Source organism: Sapajus apella, unplaced genomic scaffold (genome assembly GCF_009761245.1).
Source record: "Sapajus apella isolate SASKATOON/1434 unplaced genomic scaffold, GSC_monkey_1.0 scaffold2, whole genome shotgun sequence".
NCBI lineage: Eukaryota > Metazoa > Chordata > Mammalia > Primates > Cebidae > Sapajus > Sapajus apella.
The window spans coordinates 86986255-87001723 of record NW_022436942.1 but is presented as its reverse complement, the minus strand read 5'-3'; the positions used below and the strand labels follow the sequence as shown (position 1 = coordinate 87001723).

The 15469-nt window shown below is 46.2% G+C and overlaps 1 protein-coding gene and 1 pseudogene across 6 annotated transcripts in view; one reads left to right on the top strand and one right to left on the bottom strand.

Moving 5' to 3' along the window:
* Positions 1-15469, bottom strand: part of GLT1D1 (glycosyltransferase 1 domain containing 1) — a 116858-nt gene that overhangs the window by 33030 nt on the left and 68359 nt on the right. The gene's annotated exons all lie outside the window — the stretch shown is intronic.
* LOC116527308 lies at positions 92-2841 on the top strand (annotated as a pseudogene). The gene is made up of 2 exons (XR_004258487.1): positions 92-715; positions 1032-2841. The product of XR_004258487.1 is annotated as a GTP:AMP phosphotransferase AK3, mitochondrial pseudogene (transcript).

Here is a 15469-nt window from a genome sequence, read left to right as displayed (position 1 = left end):
CTGCGGCCCTGGGGGCATCTGTTGCTACGCACAGTGATTGTGGGGGCCCCTAGCTCGGGAAGAGGCACTGTGTGGTCGCACATAACCTGACACTTGGAGCTGAAGCACCTCTTCAGCGGGGACCTGCTCGGGACAACAGGCTATGTGATACAGAAACCGGTGTGTGTCAGCCAAGGCTTTCACTGACCAAGGCGCGCTCATCCCAGATGATTCATGACTCAGCAGGCCCTTCATGAGCTGAAAAATCTCACACAGTGTAGCTGGATGTTGGATGGTTTTCCAAGGACACTTTCACAGGCAGAAGCCTTAGATAGAGCTTCTCAGATCGTTACTGTGATTAACCCACATGTATGCTTTGAGGTCCTTAAATGAGGCCTTACTGCTCGCTGGACGCATCCCCCAGTGGCCGAGTCTACAACATTGAATTCGACCCTCTCAAAACTGTGGGCACGGATGATCTGACTGTGGAACCTCTCATACAGCATGAGGATGGTAAGCCAGAGACGGTTATCAACAGACCAAAGGCTCTGAAGCCGAAACAAAGCCAGTTCTGAAACATTATCAGAACAAAAGCGTGTTGGAAACATTCTCCGGAACAGAAACCAACAAGATTTGACCCTATTTACATGCTTTCCTACAAACTAAAGTTCCACAAACAAGCCAGAAAGCTTCTGTTACTCCATGAGGAGAAATGTGTGTAACTATTAATAGTTAGGCAGGCCAGACACAGTGGCTCACACCTGTAATCCCAGCACTTTGGGAGGCTGAGGTGGGCGGATCACGAGATCAGGAGTTCGAGACCAGCCTGGCCAACATGGTGAAACCCTACCTCTACTAAAAATACAAAAATTAGCCGAGTGTGGTGGTGTGCGCCTATAATCCCAGCTACTTGGGAGGCTGAGGCAGCAGAATCTCTTGAACCCAGGAGGTGGAGGTTGCAGTTAGCTGAGATCGCACCATTGCACTCCAGCCTGGGTGACAGAGCAACAGAACTCTGCCTCAAAAAAAAAGAAAAAAAAGGTGGGCAATAGATGGGCAAACCTCCTAGTCCTTGCATTTAGAAGCTACTTTTCCTAAGACTTCCAGTATGTATGAATTCTTTGAAAATTGCGTTACTTTTATTTCTTCTGATTTTACTCTGGATATTAAGGATGTGCTAAATGAGTCAGATACTAAGGTTCATGCTTTGGAATCATCTAGTGTGTTTTATGCAGTTATCCTCAAAAACGTCAGCAATGTCTGAACTTTTAAAACGTCTATTAGAGCAAAATTAAAAAAGGATTTGGTAGTCATCTTTTTGTTCAGTTAAGTGGTTGATAAAGGTCCCATATTTTTCTGGAAAAGTTTTAAAAAGTTACATGTCATTTGGGGAAAATACGTGATCAGGAATTTTTGCATGGAATGATGGCAAAAAAGACATTTCCAGCATTGTGGAACATGGTGAGACACTATGGAAAATTCCAGAGAGTAGGCAACTGGATTTACAGATTTGTTGTAAGGCAAAAATTCACGGCTGCCTTTACACTAAGAAATGTATATGCTAGCCATATATGCTGTATTTATTTTGTTGTTAAGCTTACTTTCAGTTGACTCGGAATTTTCAATTTGCTGTAAAAACATATCAGTATATAGAAAAATATTACTTTAAGATGACTTGTTTCCTTTGAAAATAGATATGTACTGAGGGTTATGATTTATGTCCGAAATTGACATTGTAAGTCCTTGGACAAGCACCAAAGTTGAATGAATTTTCAGCAAAGTGTAATTAAAGTCTATATGTTTTTAGATGTGACTCCGGTTAAGAAATGTGTTTTAGGATCTAGTGGCCAGTTTCTCTTTTTGATCCAAATGTACGATCTGCCATAAGTAACAAGTTACAGTCCCACCCCCTGCAAAAAAAAAAAAAAAAAGGAAACAGAGAAAACCCGTGGCGCTGTGTAAATAAAGTCAGCATACTTGTCGGTGGTAAATAGATGAGGCATGCCTGGGAAATGCTCTCTTGGCATAAATAGCAATCAATCATAATGTGTAAACAGGTGTGCCAATAAAACGAATTTACATGACAGGTTAACAAGGACCAGGAAAGTGAGTGAGTTTCCTGAAGGAGTCCTTTGTTTCTGATCAAAGAAATCAATACCCGTTAGCGTTCACTGCCAGCCACCTTATTTCAAGGAGAAAGAACCCTATTGGTGTCACCTGAGCAGCCATTTAAAAATTGGAATCTACGGTGATTCCTTCGCGGGGCAACAAGGATGGCTGCTGGTGCGCTGTGGGTCTGGTAGGAGGGCACCCGAGGGGTGGAGGAACACCGTTATTATGTCTTCCACGGCGTACGCACTCCGGCTTTACTTGGTGCCAAATCAAATGAAACAAGCCCTCGTACAAGCTGTTATTAATTGCCTTTAAAAATCTGTTCCGTTTTTCCCCAGGTACTTAAAATACAATTCCAGTAGGCAGTTCTTATGTATTTGGGGGGTGGGGGAATTTTATTTTCTTTTTCTTCTGATATTTTAAAAATTCATCGATATTTCAAGATGAACCAAGGTTTTTAAAAAGAATTACAGTAAACACTTCTTTCTTTATAAAACTTTCTATAATGCCTGGTTTGAATGCTAATCTTATGTGCTTTCTAAAAATGTTGTGAGCTACCAAGCTTATGGATTATCATTAGGTTATCCGGCATACATTAATCTTTAGCAGGATCGAATGAAATTTTGTAACTGTGGCTGTCACTCTGTCCTTGGGCCTTCACAGGGCCTGCTCCATCCCGGCTCCCTTTCTGCTGCCCAATGCCTCCATGGCTTCTGAAAGATTGTGTTCTAATAAATGATCTTAAAACAGTCCAAAAAATAAATAAATAAAGATAAATGTTAGCAAAAGCCTGAAATGAGGCTAAGTCTCCAGGGAATTACAACTAATGGCAGCAGAGCCAGACTCAACAATTCAGAGTGGGAAAAAAGTAAGTAGGAAATGGTACTATGAACCCAGCTATTAAATAATAAAAACAATAACAGTAAAAAAACAAAAAAGAGAGAGAGCAGGCACAGTGGCTCACGCCTGTAATCCCAGCACTTTGGGACACCCAAGGAGGGTGGATCACCTGACCAGGAGTTCGAGACCAGCCTGGCCAACAAACATGGTGAAAGCCTGTCTCTACTAAAAATACAAAAATTAGCTGGGCATGTGGTGTACACCTGTAACCACAGCTGCTCGGGAAGCTGAAGCGGAAGAATCGCTTGAACCCGGGATGCGGAGGTTGCAGTGAGCTGAGATCGCGCCATTGTACTCCAGCCTGGGTGACAGAGAGAGACTCTGTCTCAAAAAAAAAAAAGAAAGAAAGGAGAGAGAGAATATTTCAGAGAATACATATAAGCCCTGGTTAGGAGCCTATAAGGTTACACCCAGGTGTGGCAAGTGAGAACCCTTCAGCCAACTTAAGGTCTTGAGACAGAGTCGTTTCCAGAACGGGACAATCTGACAACAGCCCAACATTGCAGTGAACGTTTTGCCTAAATGATGCAGAAGGATTTTGTCATAAAAACATTCAGGCAGAATAGGTTAGAATCCTTAGTAAATCTATGACCAAGGGTCTGACCATATAGAAATATTTTTAACAGGATGACTTCCTAGAAACAGTTTGAAAGGCAAGGACCTGTTCAGCAGCTGATGAATGAGTAAACACGACAGGCCTATCCACACAAAGGAGTGCCTCTCAGCCATGACAAGGACGTGCTGACTGAGGCTACAGCTGGGGGGAGCTTTGAAAACACGATGCCACGTGAATTACACGGGACAGGAAATACCCCAGAGTGCACGGTTCCATTGATAGGAAATGGCCAGAACAGGCAAATCATAGAGACGGAAAGTAGACCAGCGGTTACCTGGGGGCTGCCTGGGATCTAATTAGGAGCTATTGGGGTGAGGGGGAAATGGGAAGTGACTGCTAAATGGATAGAGGGCATCCTTTTGGGGTGAGAAAAATAGTCAGGAATGAGATAGGTGTGATGGTTGTACAACTTTGTGAATAGTCTAAAACCCACTAGGTCGTGCACTCTAAAATGGTGAATTTCGTGGCATGTGAATTCCATCTCAACTTTTTTAAGGCCAGGGGCAGCCTTTTCATTCGTCACCTAACATCTCCAGTCGGAACCTGACTCCTGCTTCACATCTGGAAGGAACACATTCTTTGGGGCAGGGACTGTGTTCTGTCCCGTTGCATACCTGAAAACTAATAACACACTTGTTGAATTTACACAAAAAGTAATGGCAACGTGTTCAAATGTATCACTCCTCAAAGACAGGCCACAGGTTTTTAAGCAAACTCATATTGGATGCGTGCAGGCACCAGACTGAGGGGACTCTGGACATGGAGGGCCAGGGTCAAGGCCCCCCAGACACCAAACTAGCCTCACGCACCTTAGCGGACCTCTCTGCCTGTCAGTTTGCTCATCTGTCCAATGGGAACTCGGGCACCTTGGGACTGCTCAGAGGAGTAAATGACTTAGACGACATGAAGGGCTTACTTAGAGCAGTGCCCGGAACATAGTAACTGCTATACCTGTTGCAGAAGAACAAAGCCTAATGTCAAAGTCCTAAAAATGCTAGAATAACAATGAGACCTACAGATGGCATCACCAATACAAAGTAATCTATGAGCTTAATCTCACATATATTATATGTGTATAACATATATTATGTAATTTCTGTATATGTATACACATATATGTATATATACACATATATGCACATGTATGTCTACACACATACATATATATGCCTACACATATATACGTGTACATACATAAGATATATGTATCGGAATGGGGGTCTGACTTGGTTTGGGTCCGTGTCCCCATCCAAATTGCCTGTTAAATTGTAATCCCCAGTGTTGGTGGTGAGGCCTGGCAGGAGGGGACGGGACCCTGGGGGTGGTTTCTAACAGCCTAGTGCTGTGTCGGGGTGGAGCTCTCAGGAGGGCTGGCTGTCTGAAGGGGTGTGGCCCCTCCACCTCCGGCTCTTCCTCCTCACCCAGACAGGTAAGACATGCTTACTTCCCCTTTGCCTTCCGCTATGATTGCAGGTTTCCTGAGGCGTTCCCCGGCTTGCTTCTTGTACAGCCTGAGGAACTTGAGCCAATTAAACCTGTTTTCTTTATAAATTACCCAGTCTTTGGTAGTTCTTTTAATACAGGGTCTCACTACGTGGCCCAGGCTGGTCTTGAACTCCTGGGCTCAAGTGATCCTCCTGCCTTGGTCTCCCAAAGTGCTGAGATTACAAGCATGAGCCACGGTGCCTGGCCGAGCTTAATCTCAAATGCGTACTTTTTTTTTTTTTTTTTAAGTAGTAGAGATGGGGTTTCACCATATTGGCCAGGCTGGTCTCCAACTCCTGACCTTAAGTCATCTGCTCACCTTGGCCTCTCAAAGTGCTGGGATTACAGGCATTAGCCATCGCGCCCAGGCTCAAATGTGTACTTTTTGAATTACTTACACATCTGAGATTAAGTGACACTGCCAGACTCCTGAACACTCCAGAACAGGGAGGTAGAGAAGCTCCCTGGTTGCCTAAGAGGAGCTTCTGGGTTCCCAGAGGCAGCAGCCACACTCCTGACCACCAGAAACCTCGCCATGACATGACTGTCTTGTGTAACAAGCTGGCCTCAGGTAAGTTTGCTTACCGAGGTGCTGAGGGGACCTTCCTAGCGTGCTGTTTCACCTGCCCCAGCCCACTCAGGACAAAGCTGCGGTATGCAGTTATCTACGTAGCCATATCTGGCGAACCCAACAGCAAAGTCCTCAACAAAATAACCAGCACCCTTGCCTCTCCTGGTGTTATCAACAATGAATATAATTTTAAAGTACTGAAAAAATTCCTAAAATTACTTAAGTGTAACACAAAATTCTAAACATTCCTTCAAAGCTACAAGCAGAGGGTATAAACACACTTTGCTGATGCCATGCCTGCAACTTCTTCCCAGCTGCTTCCCCTGATGAGCGGGGAGTGAAGGTGTATTCAATTTCTATTCTCATTTACACTTTACCAGTAGGCATTATGAATTACAAACCAGGTTGGTTTAAAGAATATGATGATATCCCAACAGTTTATAACACACTGAAATAATGCTGCTTTCTAGAAACTTTATTTCCATTTCTTCTGGCAAGGAGATGTTTCAGGTGTGCGTATGAAACCTCAGATCCTTCAGATGACCAGAAAGCCTGAGATTTAACCCAAAGGATTGGTAATGTGAAGCTTGTTGACATCCCTGAGGTCATTACATCACTGAAAATTTGCTGTTAGCCTTCTGCAAATTTGGATGCATAAGAAAATTTAAAATTATTCCTAGAAATCTATTTCAAGAGAAAAATTCATAGCCGTACACATTTTTTTGTTTATTGATGTTGTTGCTATTAATAGTTAATTCTTCTCGGCCAACTGTTCTGTGCAGAACACGCGCTGAGTCCTTTGCGTGCATTAGCTGACTTCTTCCAGCAACCCCCGCCTTTTACACGTGAAGACACTGAAGCTCAGAGAGGTTCTATAAGTCAACCAGGATCTCACAGCTAGAAAGCTGCAGAGCCAGTGTTCACATTCAGGCTGCCAGGGGCTGGGTTTGTAAAATTATGCCCTGCTGCCTCTCTGCTTTCTGTTCGAGTATTTCATCAAATACAGCTCATAAGCTTATGCAGATTATAGAAAGCCTATCTACTTATTAATTTACTCACTACACCCCATCCACGTCTGTTCTCACACTGTTAATAAAGACATATCCAAGATTGAATAATTTATAGAGGAAAGAGGCTTCATTGACTCACAGTTCCAGTGGGCTGAGGAGGCCTCAGGAAACTTACAACCATAGCGGAGGGGAAGCAAGCACGTCCTTCCTCACATGGCAGCAGGAAGGAGTGCCGAGTGAGGCGGGGAAGTCCCTTATAAAACCTTCAGATGTCAAGAACTAACTCACTATCACAAGAACAGCATGAGGGTAACCACCCCCATGATTAAATGGCCTCCCACTGGGTCCCTCCCTTGACACGTGGGGATTACGGGATTGCAATCCAAGATGAGATTTGGGTGGGGATACAGCCAAGCCGTATCAGTGTCTCTCTGTGTCCCTGCATTCTCTTCACCAGGAATGTCATCCTCTGTCCCCAAAACCATCCTCTGAGATGCAGGCAGTGCTCCCTCTCTGAGACACTTTCCGATCATCCTGTCCAGAAGGAACATCCCCGCCCCACGCTATCGTAACACTGCCTCGAGGGACCACCCTCTTCTGCCACTTGCCCACCTTCTCTTCCCAACTCATCTCCACATTCCTCCCAAGGCCAGGCACGGGGCCCTGCGTACAACTCTGTGCTCTCTGCAAAAGGAATGATTTCCAGCTGATCCTACCTTTCCGCTTCCCATTTCCGATGCCTTTCGCTCAAATTATCCTGAACAGCTGAATTACCCTATAACCCTACCATCTTATCATGAAAAAGCACACGGTTCAATGAAAGTCTTTTTTGGGCTCTACACACTAATTTTCAAAATCACATTTTATGAGTATTTTTAGTTAGAAATTTCTCTTGTTTTTAGCTTTATTAGCATGCCACTGTTCTCATCATAAATATTTAGGGAAAAATCATTTATCAAGAAAAAAATCAAATTTTATAAGACCCACGAAAACACTCCAACTAAAACTTAGGGCATAAGAGCAACTGTCAAATTGAAACTAAAAAGTGCATTAAATTTTCCTGGATTTACCTTCCACATCAGTTTACTTTCAAATCTCTTAGTGAGGCCAAGTGGAAGTGAAAGATAAATAAGAAAAGGAGGGCGGATCTTTTTATTTAATGAAAGCACATGTTATGAAATGTTAAAAGGCAAAAGCATCGCAAGCCACAATGAAAATTCTCATTTCCTCCTTCCAAGCTTATTTATTTTCTAGCAAAATATATTGTTTCAACTCCCAGGCTTAAGGGAAATAATCTTTGATATAAGAAGTTATCATGGATAGTCATTAAGCTGCCATGCTCAAACCAAATGTTCATACCCAACTCCTTATCAAAAAGCACCAGAAAATGCATCCACACACAATCCCCTGCAAGCAGAGACCATATGCTTCGCTGAAATGGTTGAACTAAGAGATCAAAGAAGCTTTAATAGAAAACCAAAGCCGCACTCAAACCATCCTGCAGCTAAAACAGTGTCTTAGCATGTCAGAGCAGAAAGGAAACACCAGCATGAAAAGACATTTTCTTTAACACTCACAGGTTGCTGCCTAGGTACCAGGCACCATTCCAGGCGCTGTCCAAGTGCTCGCTCATCAAATCCCTGATGCAAGTTGTGAGGCAGGTTGTATTAGCTTAGTGATCCCCATTTTACAGCTGGTGAAGCTGAGGGATGGAGCAGCTAAGTCATGTGCACCCAGGTAGCTGGATGCAGAGTCTATGGCGTGCGTGTCATCACACTACTACATAGCCGTGTGGCTGTGGTCTAGGTGAGCCTTGCCAGCAGTCAGCATTGAATGATTTCATGCAGAACTATGACCCATCTTTTTAAAAAAGTTCTTGCTAAGAATTACCACAAAAATAAAGATGTGTATGGCATCTAAAAACTAAAACAGTGCTAGGCATGGTGGCACGAGCCTGCAGTCCCAGTGACTTGGGTGGCTAAGGTGGGAGGATTGCTTGAGACTGGGAGGTCTAGGCCAGCCTGAGAAACATAGTGAGATCCCATCTCTACGAATAAATACATAAACAAATAAATATAAATAAAACATATGCAGCCTCCGCAACATTTTAGGCAATCTAAGAACATCGACTCCACCATTTTTTTTTTTTTTGAAACAGAGTCTCACTCTGTCACCTGGGCTGGAGTGTAATGGCACAATCCTGGCTCACTGCAACTTCTGCCTTCTGGTTTCAAGCGATTCCCTTGCCTCAGCCTTCTGAGTAGCTCAGATTACAGGTGTGTGCCACCACCCCCAGCGAATTTTCTGTTTTTAGTAGAGATGGGATTTCACCATGTTGGCCAGGCTGGTCTCGAACACATGAACCACTGCAGCCGGCTACTCTACTATTTTGTAAAGTGCTGGTAGAGCGGAAAATGCAAATTAAAAAGCAGAGGGATGATATTCAAAGCAAGCTGCTGCAGCAACTGCCTCCTGGCTGCATCCAGAAATGGCCAGTGCAGAGGTCCACACAGACACACCCCGCCTGCACTGCCCTTTGCTGAAGCACCTCCAGCCTGTCCTGTTCCAGGCTCACAAAAGAGTGGGCTGGGACCCAAGCTGGGACAATCCAGGGCCCTCTTCCTGGAGCCGGTCCTTGAAGAGGATGACGGAGACCGAGGCATGGGTGGGGCTTGTTTTCTCAGGTGTGAAGCCCTGAAGGAAGGGCTTCTTGACACGACACCCTGGCCTCTGGAATGCCTTGGTTCTGCCTAAATCCGAGCTGGCTTGCCAGCCTGCCCAGGAATTCTCTTAGTGAGTGCTCCTCTTCTAATAAATAGCTTTTGGCTGGCATTGGGCCACAGGTGGTTTCTGATGCCTGGGGCGGAGTCTCAGGTCTGAACTGCTGTGGTTTCTACATTGGGACCTCCTGAGAATTGGGGGTCCCTGGAGAGAAATGGACAAGAGGGAAGCACTGCTACAGATGCACTGCCACTGCCTCATAAAAACTGATGGAGCTGGCCGGGCACAGTGGCTCATACCTGTAATCCTAGCACTTTGCGAGGCTGAGACAGGCAGATCACCTGAGGTCAGGAGTTCGAGACCAGCTTGGTCAACACGGTGAAACCCCATCTCTACTAAAAATACAAAAATTAGCTGGGTGTGGTGGAACATGCCTATAATCCCAGCTACTCGGAAGGCTGAGGTGGGAGAATTGCTTGAACCTGGGGGTGGGGGGGGAGGTTGCTGTGAGCCCTGATTGTCACTTCACTCCAGCCTGGGTGAAAGAGCAAAATTCCATCTCAAAAAAAAAAAAAAATAGACTGTCTCTTCCAAGGCACACTAAGTAAGTAAGTCAATGTGATTTCGTATTAAGAGGCAGCGAACGTGATCTGGAAAAAGCTCCAGCCCTCCAAAAGTGTCTAACTCAAACCTAAAGGGTGTGTTCACTCACTGAGCTTTGCAGTCAACAGAGAAAGAAACGGGCGGAAGCCGAGTGCGCTCCCACTGGATGCCACAGGTAACGGTGAGATTCAGGGTGTTAAATCTGCTGTGTGCCGTAGTCTTTCCGATAAAAATTTTAATGTGTCCCAAGACTTGACTTCTTACTCACTTCTCAAACCCACCTCCAGATCCTCAGCACGTGCACCCGTCACACTGCAGCGGCGTCAACCACAAGCACCAAATCGCCTAAGTCTCCTGCTAGTTCTGTATTCAGAACTCTGAAAATTAACCGATGTTTGGAAATTTTATAACGATGGTGGAGGAGAGGGAGTTTAAGTTGAGTGGTCAGGGGAAGCATATCTGGGAGGGTGGCATCTGAGCCAGACAGGTCTGCAGAAAGAATTTCGCCTGGAGGAAGCGGAAGCGCACGGGCCCTAACCAGAGAAGAACTTCAGCGTGCCCCACACACCCACAGACCCACGCGCAGAACCCCCATCCAAGGTCATCCAAGTCACAGTGTTTCAAACTACACCGCTACTAGGTAGCAAATTATAAAATCAATTGTGGGGTAAAATAAAAAGAAGCATTTCTCAAAATGGCATAGGACAGAAAAGCATGTCATAACAAAAGGCAGCATGGGACAGTTTTTAAAACATCAGAATGCGTGAATTGCACGAAGTAAAAGAAAGTGCATTAACAGACCTTGTTTCTGACGTCTGCCTGTGTGCACGTGTGCACGTGTCGCAGGCAAGTGTGCGGGCATCCGCTCTGCCCACACCTGGAGCTGCCTGTGGATACCCGCCTGGCATCCCCACTCTGTGCTCGGTGACACCTGCTGAGTAACTGGAAATGGGCCTTGGTAAAGCGTCGACACCATGGACACTGATAAACAGGGCTTTGAGGAGATAGGGCTCCGCCATTTCCTGAAAAGCTCTCTCTCCCGGAGAGAAGTGGTTTCCTGCTTACAGTTAAAAACCAAACAACACGTGAAGACACGGCCCTATCTGCAGCGTGCGTGTGAGGCACTGACACGTGGGCCTAGATGCTCCCATTCCGAAGCTTCGGTGGGAGGGAGAGAATCGGAAGTAAAGCAGCTGTTGGAAGGGGCTTGCAATTTGTTGGATTCAGTGCGGCCTCAGAAACTTAGATACTCAACTTCTTCCATCCACTGAGATGATGTCAAGGTTTTTGTGGCGGTGGCTGTTCCTTTTCCCCTTCGATTTGAGAAAGACCTTCGACGAGGCAGAGATCTTAAATTAGGATCGTGCCCAGAGCCTTCGCTTCTGCTAAAGGCCCCCCAAGGCCGGGAGGACCCACGGCCTCACCGTGAACCACAGCTGGACGTGGAAGGCTCGGTGTCAGCAAATCCCAGCACAGCTCGGGGCTATGTGTGAACAGGCCCAGGCCTGGCGCTCGTGACCATTTGCTTAAGCAACAAATCCATAACCAAAGGGTGCCCGTTTCCATTTCCTAGGACTGCTTTAGTTATAGGTAGCAAAGTGCCTCGTGGAAGAGGTGCTTTAGAATTCTTAATAATTTACGAATTAAAAAGACTCTCAGACCACAGTCCTTCCCACCAGGGTCCTGGACGCCCTGCTGCAGCACCGCCTGTCCAGCCACCCTTTCCTCTCTTCACTTTGTGTTATCTGCTCCGCCCAAGCAAACTGACGTGCTGGGCTGGATGTGCAGCTCCAGACGGGAACATCAGGGGTTCAGGGCAGTGGTCTAGCTGGGTGGCGGCTCGAGGGGACTCCTCTGGGACCTGTATTTGCCTACCACGCATCTTGTCATCAGGTAGATTACAGATGGGTTAGACTAGTGTGGAAATGGAGAGTGAGGGCCTCTGGAAATCGTGGAGGAGCTAACATGTCCCCAGATGGGGCTTTCCATCACCTCTGGGGGCCTACGGCACCTTCAACCAGCCCTGCCTCCATCTGTTCTTAATTCTGGAATGTCGAGTCCCAGTCAGCTCCTCAACAGCCAAAGCCATTTCACAGTTACCTCCTTCCAGAATTAGAAAAGGAAAGAAAATACAGATGCATTTTGTAGGGGGGGTGTGTGTGTGTATGTGTGTGTGTGTGGGGGGTGTGTGTCCACGCATGCGCATATGCTGACCTGCACAGAGTTTAGATCCCATCACTTAAAATAAAGGCATTTCACTGACATTATTTTTAATAAACGCACACACACACACACATTTGCCCCTCCAAATAAAAAGAGGCCTCTGGACTTGTGGCTGCTCCTGCAGAGTCAGCTCCCTGCCCCGCAGGGACAAGATTCCTAAGTCACTTTAGGAGGGAAGGCAAACACTTTTTACACTCATATTGTGCTTTCAAAAGTAGGCAAACGACAATTAGAGGAGAGGTGCCGTGTTCCATAAAGAAATGGTAGAAGGGGGCGGGGCTCACACCTGTAATCCCAGCACTGTGAAAGGCCGAGGTGGGTGGATCACCTGAGGTCAGGAGTTGGAGACCGGCCTGGCCAACATGGAGAAAACCCGTCTCTACTAAAAATACAAAATTAGCCGGGCATGGTGGTGCGCATCTGTAAATCCCAGCTACTCAGGAGGCTGAGGCAGGAGAACTGCTTGAACCTGGGAGGCGGAGGCTGCAGTGAGCCGAGATCACACCACTGCACTCCAGCCTGGGAGACAGAGTGAGACCCAGCTCAGAAAAGAAGAAGTGGTAGAAGAGACATATTTCCTCCAGGAAGTGAAAAACATTTCTGACTGCTTCATATGAAAACAGCAGCAGCAAGATGGTGTCATTCCTAAAAGACTATTAACTTAAGAAGCGTGCACACGAATGTTCTTTGCAGCACTGTTTACAATAGCAAAGACCTGGAACCAACCCAAATGCCCATCAATGATAGACTGGACAGGGAAAATGTGGCACATATACACCATGGAATATTATGCAGCCATCAAAAACGATGAGTTTGTATCCTTTGTAGGGACATGGATGAACCTGGAAACCATCATTCTCAGCAAACTGACACAAGAGCAGAAGATTAAACACCACATGTTCTCACTCATAGGCGGGTGTTGAACAATGAGAACACATGGACACAGGGAGGGGAGCATCACACACTGGGGTCTGTTGGGGGGAAATAGGGGAGGGACAGCAGGGGTTGGGGAGTTGGGGAGAGATAGCGTGCGGAGAAACGCCAAATATGGGTGATGGGGAGGAAGGCAGCAAATCACGCTGCCACGTGTGTACCTATGCAACAATCTTGCATGTCCTTCACATGTATGTACCCCAAAACCTAAAATGCAATAAAATAAATTTTAAAAAAAAGAAGCCATTAAGAAGCAACTGGCACCTGTTGCCTCACCGCAGGCAGCTGAGCTGAGAGGACAGGTGAGTCTAGGCAGGCACCCTGCGTCCAGCAGCTCTCTCTTCACCTCTGCATCGACTCATGGGCCCCCTCAGTCTTTACTTCTCTGGAAGAGGGATCTGTCACGTACCCAGTGCTATCCGTGTGCCCCTATGTTTGCCCCCTGTACTGGCTTCCTGGAGAGAAAATGTGACCCCGAAAAAGCCAGACCCAGCGACCAGATCACCTTCGGTTCAGTGTCTGTGGAGGTCGCTCTCCGGCAGGGGCTCTTCTGAAGTATTTCTTCCACCCCACATGCTAATCCTGCACAGAACTCGTTCCCAAACTTTGGCTATTCACATGCACATTCACAGTCTGTCACATCTGCACACCATCGGGACCACTGCTTAGTTAATACTCTTTGTGAAGTCCATTTATTTTGAAAGGAGATTTTCATGATTGGAAAGCCGGTATCAAGCACCATACACAGGCTGTGATATAAGAATGAAAACAATGAAAAAGAAAACCACGTTTTACATTCCTTCCAGATGCTGCTGACGCGTGCCCATGGCTCCAAGCCTGAGGCCTTCTCTCTTGATTAGCCAGAATTTTAGCATCAAACTAGAAGCTTTTCTTTCAATGTTCTTCAAACAGAAAAATAAAGAGAGGATTTGAAAAAGTAATAATAATGACCATGCCTCTATGGGACTTAACATTAATTAGTGCACTGGGAATTACCTTGTTGCCACAAGGCTAGCACTTAATGTGTGTGTGTGCACGCCTGCATGCACGTGTGTGTGTATATGCGTGTGTGCACACCTGCACACACATGCATATGTATATGTATGTGTGTGCACACGCCTGCACGCACGTCTGTGTATATGTATGTGTGCACACCTGCACACACGTGTGTATGTGTATATATACGTGTGTGCACACGCCTGCATGCATGTATGTGTGTGTGCACACCTGCACACACATGCATGCATGTGTATATGTACGTATGTACATGTGTGTGCACACCTGCACACACATGTGTGTATGTGTATGTGTACATGTGTATGTATGTGTGTGCATGCCTGCACACACATGTGTGTATGTGTATGTGTACGTGTGTGTGGGCGAATGTTAACAAACTGCCACATTTAAGCGGAATTTAGCTTCCATATGGTATTCAACGTGGCCACACAGATTCTAGCCCTTGATGTTTGTTTGTTTATTTGTTTATTTGTTTTGAATGGAGTCTTGCTCTGTCGCCCAAGCTGGAGTGCAGTGGTGCAATCTCAGCTCACTGCAACCTCCACTTCCCGGGTTCAAGTGATTCTTGTGCCTCAGCCTCCCGAGGAGCTGGGATTATAGGTGCAGGCCACCATGCCTGGCTGAATTTTGTATTTTTAATAGAGACAGTTTTCATCATGTTGGCCAGGCTGGTGTCAAACTCCTGACCTCAGGTGATCTGCCCGCCTTGGCCTCCTAAAGTGCTGGGATTCCAGGCGTGAGCCACTGCGCCCAGCCTAGCCCTTGACATTTTTCATACCTTATGCTGTCCTTTCCAGGTAAATATTTCCAAAAGCCTTTGAAAATACTGAGAAAAGCTTGCAACTCCCCCGGCATGCTTTTTGGTCCCTAGGGAACTAGAAAAACTATATAAGGAAGAACCGCAAGACAAACCAGGCTCTGGGCAGTTGTGTAAAGCTCCATTCACTCGGGTTTTCAGGGACACTGCTGTTTTAGGGACCAGAAACAGAAACCCCTCAAAGAAATGGAGTTGACACCGCCAGCGGTACACCCGTCAGGCTGAGAACACTAAGGCTGTTTTGTTTTCCAGGCTGCTTGACGTCAACACAAGTTCATTTGCATGAGATGACCAGTGCAGCCACACAGATTTTATCAACACTACAGGCCAGGCAGCTGTCTCTCCGTGGGAGTTGCGATCGCAAAATACCATCAACCAGAGGCTGACAAACCACAGACATGCACTGCTCACAGTCCTGGAGGCTGCAGGCCCGCCATCGCGGTGTGGGCAAGACGGGTATCTGGCGAGGCCTGTTCCCATCC